General features: G+C 30.0%; 1 protein-coding gene across 11 annotated transcripts in view; it reads right to left on the reverse strand.

Annotated features, from left to right (window-relative positions):
- The window catches only part of LOC139485046 (protocadherin Fat 1-like), a 122,755-nt gene extending 117,136 nt beyond the window's left edge, over nt 1–5,619 (reverse strand). For 9 of the 11 annotated variants that reach the window (XM_071269151.1, XM_071269154.1, XM_071269150.1 and 6 more), the window contains exon 1: nt 5,495–5,619. The gene's annotated coding sequence lies outside the window, so the exon portion shown is untranslated. Of the gene's footprint in view, nt 1–4,442; nt 4,748–5,494 lie in introns of those variants that run through there. The other 2 variants (XM_071269152.1, XM_071269148.1) reach the window with 1 other exon arrangement.
- Between the last annotated feature and the right edge of the window lie 5,313 nt (nt 5,620–10,932).

Below are 10,932 nucleotides of genomic sequence, written 5' to 3' on the forward strand. Positions count from 1 at the left end.
AGAAAATGATGAACTAAATAACGTCCATATTATATGTTTAAATTCCTAGTCTGGGGTATGTTTGCTGTATGTATTTATTAATATAATCTATTCTAAGTCCAATCCTATTATGTATTTATCCTTTTATGCAGGTGTGACGAAACAGACATAAGTTTAATCCGATTTACCTATTAATTCTAATTTTTGTCCTAAAATCTGAAGACAAAACCACTAATTCAATATTAAAAGCATGTGATTTCATTTTCTGCATGTCTACCCTAAATAAGTAACACATTTTTAAGGTTGAGCACACCTGTAGGTGCAGTTTATTGATATTTCTTTAGACTTGCAAAGATTATGCAAAATAACCCAGCCTTAAATGTAAACACAATTCAAAAGATGCTCGCTTTTTAACAGTATATAGGAAAATTCCAAGCTAGTCAAACTAGTTGACATCTTGTCTGTCTGAAAATTTATTATTAGTTAATACAGGAACATATATATACTGTTCCCAGGCTATTACAGTGAATTGTTAAAGTTCATGTATTGATAATACTTCAAGCATTAATCAAAAAAGATGAGGGGTATATGTCAGTGAGGTAGCAACCCAACGATGCTAAAAAACGGAGGATTCAGGTGTCATAATATCATCTCAAAAGCAGACAGAGCAAATTAAAATACTATTATTTTTTTTCATTAAACCATATAGTGATTTAATTAAATAATTCTCTGATCCAAGACTATTTTACATTGTGACAATGAATTTTCATGAATGCAATTGTTAAATTCAATAAATTTTGCTGAAAATGCAGATATGTAGAAAAGATGTTTTGATCTTTTATTTTGTCACTCCTGCACACCTGTTAGCCTTTTGGAATGTAAACGCTACACAATCGGACATTTTGATACATGTCAACCACTCGGCATGACAATAATACAACTAACATTTAATGACTCATGTATGCACTGCACCTATTACATAATTACAGAAAATCGATTAGAAAACGGCATTGAAAAATTTAATCACAACTGTATTAGAGCATGACATGAAAATCTGATTTTCCAATTCATTTTTAGACCTAACAGCAGGATCAGCAAGAAAGATTATGCTTTTCCTAGTATTATTATCTGTATTCAACTTTTTACACAGGGGTTTGTAAATCAGTTAGCTAAAGGTATTTCATTCAAATTTCAGATAACAAATACGTTTTTATTCAAATCTGATATTGTTGTTTTAATCATGTTTTTGTATAGCCTTAAGAGATCTTAGAGTCTTGTAGTACATGTATGTGTGTGTTGCCCTGTTGATTTTTTTTTCACTTCATAACTTGCTAATCTCTTGTCCTCTCAGGTCTTGTTTAAACAATTTCTCCATTTTTTTTAGTAGATAAAGACTTATTTAGCCTTTGTTGGCAATCCAAGAATGCATGTTTACATTTTTTACCTTTTTTATCTACATAATATAATTGTACATGAAACTATCTCATTTTTAAAATTATGTGTAAAAATTTATATTGAAATCATTTTAGTTTGCTCGTGTTTTAAGAATGGCTGTCTTGTTAACACTTCTTATAATCATACAGTATACAAGCTTATATCTTATTATAAATACAACATAACTACATGTTCTTATGTTTATTACTATTAGTTCATTAATACTTGGTAGGAATACTGAATATGAAGTCCCCATTTTTTCAAAATTTTTAAATACAAACTTGCAAAATCAGTTTAATCGGTCAAAAAGAACTTTTCCTAAAATACTTTCCGCGTGCCTTGTTATATATTACATAGACATACAAGGTATGTTTGTTACATTATGTCACAAATAACATTATGAAACATGTCTTTAGTCAGCATAATTTATGGTAACGTTAAAATTTAACCCTAGACAGTCCCCGTGCTTCCTGTTATGTTTAACTTTCATGGCCTTAAAACATGTTCTGTAAATTTACATCATTTTTCCTAAAGTTTTGTCACAAGATATTTACACCTTTAGAGTGCAGAAGAGGTATAATACAGAAATAAAAAGGGACATTTCATATTTCCATGTGAACTCCATGTTAATATAAAAATAAGAAGATATGATACAATCATGTATGATTTGCCAAATTAAATTTGAAAACTCTCCACCAGAGACCAAAATGACGTAGTTAGCCTTTCCCATAAATTTTAAAAGCATTTTTTTATCTGGTTGAAAAAGACGATTTATCTTTTTCAAATGTATAATAACATATCTGTGTATCTATGAAATTAGTAAATTCAAACGATTAAAGTTAGCTTTGTTCAAGGTCTAATATATCCATATTTATATACATTTATAACTATCAACAGAGGTTTCTTTTAATCCATAGATTGTCACCGATAATGACCTTCGTTACACCTGTGTGTAATCTATGACATATGTATAAAGTTGGGTCTTTTTGCTTTAAAATCACAAATAGAAAAGGTTCAATTGCATGACAGTTTTAAGTTTTGACAAAGGATATATTTTGGCATTTGGACAAGGTCAGCTAAAACTATTATTAACAAGTGACCCTATTGTCAAGATCATGACACTGAGATAAAAATTTCCTGTACTATTTGTACTTTTGTTCAAACTAAGCTTACAGAAATTGTATACTTGAATGACCACATGTCCAATCTGCTTAAGCTTAATCTCAACACTGTACTTCTGATCTACCATGTAGGTATACTTGATACGAGTTCTGATTTGATGAGTAAAAAATTGAGGACAAGTACTAAAAGAAACCAGTAAATCTATATAGGACTTATCCAGGCTAAATCTTTAATGATTTAATGTAATTCTTCAATTGTGTGTACAAAAAATGTACTAACAAAATCGTGTACTAAACTGCATGTACGTCAGTAAGAATTACAATATTCCATTTGTACCTCCTCATCAAGGGTTTGGTAAAAAATCTATGTAATAATATATATATTTAAACCACAATGACCCAATTTTCTTATACAGAATAATGATTCCCCTTTTACGACTCAGTGGATAATTGTTTTTGTCTACTTGTGAATTAATTAAAATGTCAGTAGGTTTTCTGTCAAAAAGGTAAAGGAAATCAATAGATCTTTGACACAACAAAAGTCAATGTCAAAACTGTCTAGGTCAAATCTTACATTACAAAGGCAATTCAATTTTTTTGTCCACTTCAAATTTTTATGAACATATCTATTCTGAATATATATAGCTAGCTATATATATATAAAGGTACATCTAATGGATTGAAGACAAGTTATCAAATTTTAAATTCAGGTTTGAATAACTCTGCACAATTAAATTTAAGAGCTTGAAGAAATGTCATTTTCAAATCAATTGGTTTTCTTATCATTTTACTGTGTAATAAAATAAAGTATATGAATCCACTTTCTAAATTTATCATTAAAAAAAAACCTTGTCTACAATTTTTTTAATTGTATTGTTTAACTTGATTCCTTTCCTTTCCACTATCTGTTTTTTCCAGGATTTTTGCCACTATTTTTTCACCAAGTTAGGGCGTTAGCATAAACTATTTATATAAAGTAAAGCAATCTAGTTTGCGTGCTAATTCTCAATATCTGAATAAGATCTAGGACCTAACATTATGTCATATATATTTTGAAATGGACTCTGGGTCAAACTTTTCTACGTTTACAGCAGGGTTGAATAGTATTAACAGATTTTTTTGAAAGATTTTTTCAAAACTTAAAACTTGTTATGATAATTTGTAAGAAATATTTTACTTAGACATGTTAGAGGTAGTGTTTTTAAAGGATTAGAAAAAACAGAAATACAGGTTGACAATTTATTTTAAATTTGGTGTATTTCACCAAACTCACCTCATTTAGGTGTTTAAATACAAAGTGCCTGTACAAATCTCATGACTATATTGTAAGGACTTTATTAAATATATTTCACAGATAGCATGGATAGATTGCAATTAATTGTAAAAAAGTATTATATCCTTTCTTTCTTTTTTGTTTTAAATATATATACAAAAGCATTAAAATTCCTTTGAGATCTTTACCAAATTTACTAAACAAATATAAATTTGGTGGATTACAAATACATATTGGTAAGTTATAAATTACAAGTACAAGTGTATTGCAATTAAGGGTCACATACATATGCAATATCATAATGAGGAAAATACATGTTTCTTAAAAAATATTTTCTAATGTGTAGGTCTAGTTTCCATTAAAGTATCTTTTAAAAGTAGCATTCTTTCCAATCAGGTTTTTTGGTGGGCAATAGGGTTTCATTTATGCCTGTTATCAACAGGGTTTTGTCGGTATTGACAAAGGATTTTAACTGACTGAATTATTAACAAGGCTAATAGCACCCACAACTTCTGATATGTTAAATATTATTTCTATTTGTCGATCAGTTTAAAAAAAAAACAGCAAAAATATGTAAAAAAACATTTTTTTCCATTTTCTTAGTAAAAAGGTTTAATAGTTTTTTTCAAACTTACCAAAATATTAAACTGTTGTATAATCCATTTACAAATATATCAAACTAACCAAAATGCTTGTATGTTTACAATCTCTGAGATACACAGCATAGCATTACAGGTACATGTATATAGGTGTTACACAAGACAGATAACAATCTACTTTAAGATAAGGTTTTGAAAGGTTTATTTTCATCACAGGTAAACATCAAAAGGCTAGTGTACAGGTAAAAATCAGCTGGACAGACTGATTATTATCTTAACTAAGTGATAATGGGTCTGGTTTTCACCAGGCCAGTTTCTCCTAAACAAAATCCCACTGAGTTAGACTCTTCATAAGCTAATCAACACAATAAAGGGTTTATATCTGGTTATTGAATGTGTATTGAAAATCAATGAAATGGTCTGTCTGTGTACATGATATATGCTTGTTTCTAAGATGTTTGACTTTTAAAGTAAAACTATTAATAATCAATCGATAAAATGGAAATAATAATGTAAATGTTACCAATTATCATTAGTACATTTTTTATTAACCTAAGATACATTTTTTTTAGTACAAGTCCTGGTCTCAATTGTAAAATTATTTGTTTTCCCTGAAGAAATATTGAATATTTTTTTATTTCAGTAAAAAATGACTGCATAGGAAGCCCGACAAAACAATATTTATTCTGAAATCGAGAACAGTATAAAACAACTTTTAACTTTCTTTGTCCTTCTTAAAGAAACGTTCTATTTATTCTAATCTATATAATTTTACATTTGAAACTTAGGTGAAATGGATATAAACTATAAAATGCGTTTTGAAAAACGATTTTTTTTGGTGTAAAAAATGTAGATTATAGGATTCGCAATTTAAAAGAAAATTACTGTTTTTTTGTTGTTTTTTTTAAATCCTTTAAGAAATATCTTATAATAAATCCTATTCAACGGAAACAAAATTTGCAAGGTAAAGGTATGTTGTGTTTGGATTTTTTTTGTCACCGTCAAGCGTGTTTTGACAGTTTTAACGATCCCGGTAGCTGCTCTTTTGCTATAAATATTCAAGATATAAAATAAATAAATAACATTACCATTCAAAGTAATAATCAAATCCATTTTTTGATGTAAATAAACAATAACTATATTTGTAATGTGTATTCCGACTTTCAAACACCTGTGCATAACATTGAATGTTCCTGGCAATGTTCCGGAAGACGTAAATCGGCAATATATACCCATGTATGTTATGTTTTGATGCTTTTTATTGATCGATTTCACTCTTCAATTTCTTAAAATACAAAATTACCTTTCATATAATCACATACGGGTAAATTTTAAACTGCCATAACGAAATTCAATTCCATTACAAAAAAAATAAGGCTTTGTGTGCTACTTTCGTTTTTACTCGCATGAATATATCTGACTCCTCCCACAAAGGGAAGCACTATTTTCATGAATGAAATTCCCGAGCATTAACTATAAAAAGGTGCATTTTTCTCCTTGGGACTTTTCGACGGTATAAAGCTTTATTAACTTACAAAATTGTTAAAAAATAGAAGAAAGTTGCTTTAATATAAGGGGTGTATGATAAAAGGGATAAGACGTTTCAGATCTTGTGCAGATGAAATAAATGTACTTGACTTGTAAAAAAAATAAAGATCAAAGAAAGGTAACTCATTTTCGTAGAAAATAAAAATTCTACTCTGAGTTGCGTGTGAACTACTTAGTATAATCATAGGGCCTCGGTTACAGATTACAATTTTGTTTATCACTGCTTTTTAATTTATTTATTTTTTAGTTTTTCTTGTCAATTTGTATTACTTTTTTTTTACGCATTTGACGATGACATCACTATTATTTGTTTTCTAGCAATGATCAGCAATGTGCAGTTTAATTACTATTCATATCCGTATACTGAAAAATTTAAAACCTAGGTTTTATATTCAGTACGTATGTGCTTATCCCAAGTACAGAGCCTGTAATTCTGTGGTTGTCGTTTGTTGATGTCACATATTTGTTTTTCGTTAATTATTTTGTGCATATAAGGGAGCTACCATTTGATTTTTAGGGGGGGGGGGGGGGGGGGGAGGCTAGGATGAAAATTGAAAAAAATAGGCAGGACAGGAGTTTTGAGTAAAAAAAAAAAGGCAGGATGAGACACTTTGCAAAAAAAAAAAAGGCAGGATGACAATTTAGGTAAAAAAAGTCAGGATAAACTAATAAAAAAAAAGGCAGGACCGAATAGAGTTAAAAATAAAAAGGCAGGACAGAGATTACAACTAAAAAAAAATGCAGGACAAAAATTTTCATCCTAGCCCCCCCATAAAAATCAAATGGTAGCTCCCTAAGGCCGTTAGTTTTCTCGTTTGAATTGTTTTACATTTGTCATTCGGGGACTTTTGTAGCTGACTATGCGGAATGGGCTTTGTTCATCGTTGAATGCCGTACGGTCACCTATACTGAGTTGTTAATTTCTGTGTCATTTGGCCCGTCTATTTTGGAGAGTTGTCTCATTGGCAATCATACCACATCTTCTTTTTTATAATCAAATGGAGAAAAAATGCTTTATCAGGATCATTTGAGTTGATTAAGGGAGAAGCAATGGTGTATTCTCCAAAACGCGGATTCGGTTTTTGAGGATGAACGACTTACGTCCAAAAGAACTGCTCATTCAGTATGAAAAGTGTTTTATATGAATGATAATTTTTTCCAAGGCCACAGCATCGGTCCAAAACACATAAAAATATTATAAATAAACGAGCAAAATTTGCCTAGCTCTTATTCATGGGTAGGAATACATTTATCGAATAATATATGTGACGTAAATACATATTCCCCCATACATCTGTTCAAAAGAACTTACATAACAAATTTCTATATGGACATCTCACAATATATAATGTAATCCATTGTCATATGTGCATTAGAAAGTGTCCAAGACACTAGATGAAATATAATACAATATAGTTCATATCGGTATTTTGGTTTTTGTGATATTTCTTCGGAACAAATATTGTGTTCATATATGGGATTTCTATCAGAACTCAAGCTTTCTATAACATGCATATTAAGGATGTTCGTTTGTCATGTTTTGGGATTTTTGTCAGATTTTTGGAATCCTCTGGTTTTATCTATTTGAATGCCTTAAAACAATTTGCCCATTGACCCCCACTTTTTATTTTATAAATCTTTTACATGTATAATTATAAGCCATCTGTTGAAGTCTTATAAAATTCTTGTTATATTTTGATAGTTTTTGAGAACTTAAACCCGTCAATGAAAAAGCTATGAAAAATTAAGAGAGATAATTTTCCCGCCAAAATTTCAATGGCTATTATCTCGAATCGTATAGACATTTTTTTTGTTCCTTCATTAATCCTCTTTCAATATATACTAGTGTTATTAAAAGCTTGAAACTGAGCAGCGAACTTCCTTAAGAGTAAAAATTACATATATATAGTAATATCAAAATTGTAAACAATATTATCTAAGATTCAAGAAAATAAAAATATATGATACACTGATTTTTGCTTTAGTTTTACTGCGCATTGTTTTGTGATGTTAAAGAAGTTCAATGTCAAAATTTAAAACTAAAAGGATCATTTTCATGGATGAGAAATCGAAGTTCTTGGAATATTTATTATTTATAAACCTTCATGTACAGCAGATGCACTCGGTTAATTGTAAACAACCCCCATGATATACACGATGTATTTTTTATTATGGCTTTTTAAAAATCATTCTTACATTGTATAATTGTCATCATAGGAATATTGTGCATGGCTTTATGTTACAGGAAATTATTTAATGAAGAAGGAATGGATATCATTTTATTTTACTTCCCAAGAACATTGTTTGCTGCCATTTATTTCCTGACCAGTTACAATGCCAAAGCACATATCAATAGACAAATAGCCTTAACGAATCAAGAAGGACAAACACTTATGATTCCATAGATAAGGACTGGCACATTCAGATGTTGATGGCCAAAACGTTTTCATGAGTACTGACTCTTCCAGACAAATCGAAATTACAAACAGACTATTAGAAAAATCAATTTATGTCTAGAGTTATCTTTCGTTGAATATTTAGATTTTAATAGAATAGAATGATCGTAGTCCGCCACTTTCTAGATACCGAGCATATATTCGATAGATGCACAGTAACTGTTTTATGAACATGCTATAAGATAAAATTCAGAACTGAAATTAAGGATGCGTCAAATAGACGACAACCCGACAAAACAGCAGAAAACAGCCGTTGGCCACCAATGGGTCTCCAACACAGACTCACCTAGAGGCGGGCTATAGCTGAGACTGTTTGTGGTTGGCATAATTTTACCTAATAACAGCTTTGGATTATTTTGAAAGTTTTGTCCATTTTCCTGTTATTCTAGTGAAATATTTGGCATTTGTTAGCCTAAGTTTACTTAGTCTTTTTTTTTTTATTAACAAATTATCACCGCTTAGACAGGTTTGTCTGCTTGTCTGCTCTATGGTCGGGTTGTTGTCGCTTTGACACATTCCCCATTTTTTTTTTTCACAATTTCATTAAGAAAAAAAAGTGTTTTGCTTTGTATGAAGCCTTTATAGAGGAAATAAAAATTATTCTGAGCTTAAATTAACAATTTTTTATGAGAAGTTTCAGATATTTTCATATAGAAATAAGAAAGGCTGACCTTCTTTTTTGACATAATCACAGGTTAAGCTGAACTTTGGGAATGGAAATGTTCTAATGTGCCAAAGAGACAACACCCCGACCAAAGAGCAGAAACAGAAAAACGGGAAGTGTGTGAAAGAGACAACAACCCGACCAAACAACAGAAAACAGAAGAAAAAAGTCTTTAAACCAAATATAAACAGAGAACCATAATATACATGTATAAAAGAAGTTAACTCTGCATGGGATGTCGAAAAAAATATTTTATCAATATAAGTTCTGCAAGTGACATATATAAATTCATGCGAACCTTTTTTATTTCTTAACTGTTGCATAGTATGAATACATCCGTGTGTGCTTTCGGACCTTATGCTTTGAAGTGTAGTTTCACGTTCCATATTAGGTATTTATTCTCATGTAACCTCCGCTTGGTAAAAAATCACGTGATGCAGGAATATACTATCTTGGAGTTAGCTATTTCTTTCTTTCGGCGGGCAGGTCTCCCAGCAAACAACATGCATGTGTATAACGGCATTGATTTTCTTAATAAATAACGAAAGTTGCCTGTCCGGTACATTATTAGATCGGTTAGGAAGCAAGGTTTTAATTAGATCGGAAACTTTAATTCGAAGGTTGAAAATGGAGACCACAAAACAAAAAAGGGGGAGGTGGTCCAAAGGGAATATATTTATCTTAAAAACTGTACATTTGAAGGATATTTTTTTTTAATTTAAATTTAAAAAGAGTGAAAACCAAATGTAAGATAAATTGTGAATGGTCTTTCTTCCTTTCTCCAGTATATAAAAAAGAAGATATGGTATGATTGCCAATGAGACAACTCTCCACAAGAGACCAAATGACACTATCTTATTTATCCTCCAATGCACCACGCTCTTCTATATATCTGAAAGGACCATTAATATATACATTTTACAAAGATATACCATTTGAGTGGTACAAGCTACTTGCATCCTCTATGTTAGATAAGATCAGATATATTTTTGTATTCCAATTAAAGGCCCATAATGAGCAAAGTAATTTATTAAAATTATTTTGATAATTGACATGATAATGTTGATATAAATCATATATACATATGAATATAATCATCTCAATTATAAGATGTTAAACCACAGCCAGATCAGAGCCATACACATATTAGTATATTAAAGCTTAACAATTATATCTAATATTAACAGGCAAATATTCATAACAGGTTACATAAAAACATATCTGTATTATATTGATTGCTTTCTGAGTTCAAAACATTTATTAATATAAATTGCAATAATTTCGATAACTCTAGGTTTTCTTGAATAAAAAGCCAATTTTTGGCTATATATATATAAAATTCTGTTTAAAGTTCAACCTGAGATAAATTTTTTACATATACATTAATACAGTCAATCAGCCAGCATTTAAAGGCTTTCGAAGCACTGTCAATTAATATCTATAATAAGCCCTTATATTAAAAATATGAAATTTATACTTGAAGAACATTTTGAACAAGATTATTTATGTCATGATGAGAAAGAAAATTACGCTCTGATTTTTGAAATATTGAATATATAGTTTGACACTAGTTTACAGTCAGTAAAATTAGCAATTTAGTGAGTATTTCGTCATCAAAAAGAACGGAATGTCTATGTTGTTACGTTGCTGAAAATCAGCAAAGGCATTGGTTTTTTTTAACACAAATATAAAGGATATTGAACTAAAAAATGTTTTTCGTCCCCAACGGATACATTGATATCACAAACTTTACAAAAACGTCTATTTGACGGGATACCACGATAACGCCCAAGTTCTGATTCCAATAGAAAAGTTCCACAACGCATTCTGACTAAAGTTGATCTCCTGTTGTCGTGTC

The sequence above is a fragment of the Mytilus edulis genome, chromosome 8 (genome assembly GCF_963676685.1).
Source record: "Mytilus edulis chromosome 8, xbMytEdul2.2, whole genome shotgun sequence".
NCBI classification, from domain to species: domain Eukaryota; kingdom Metazoa; phylum Mollusca; class Bivalvia; order Mytilida; family Mytilidae; genus Mytilus; species Mytilus edulis.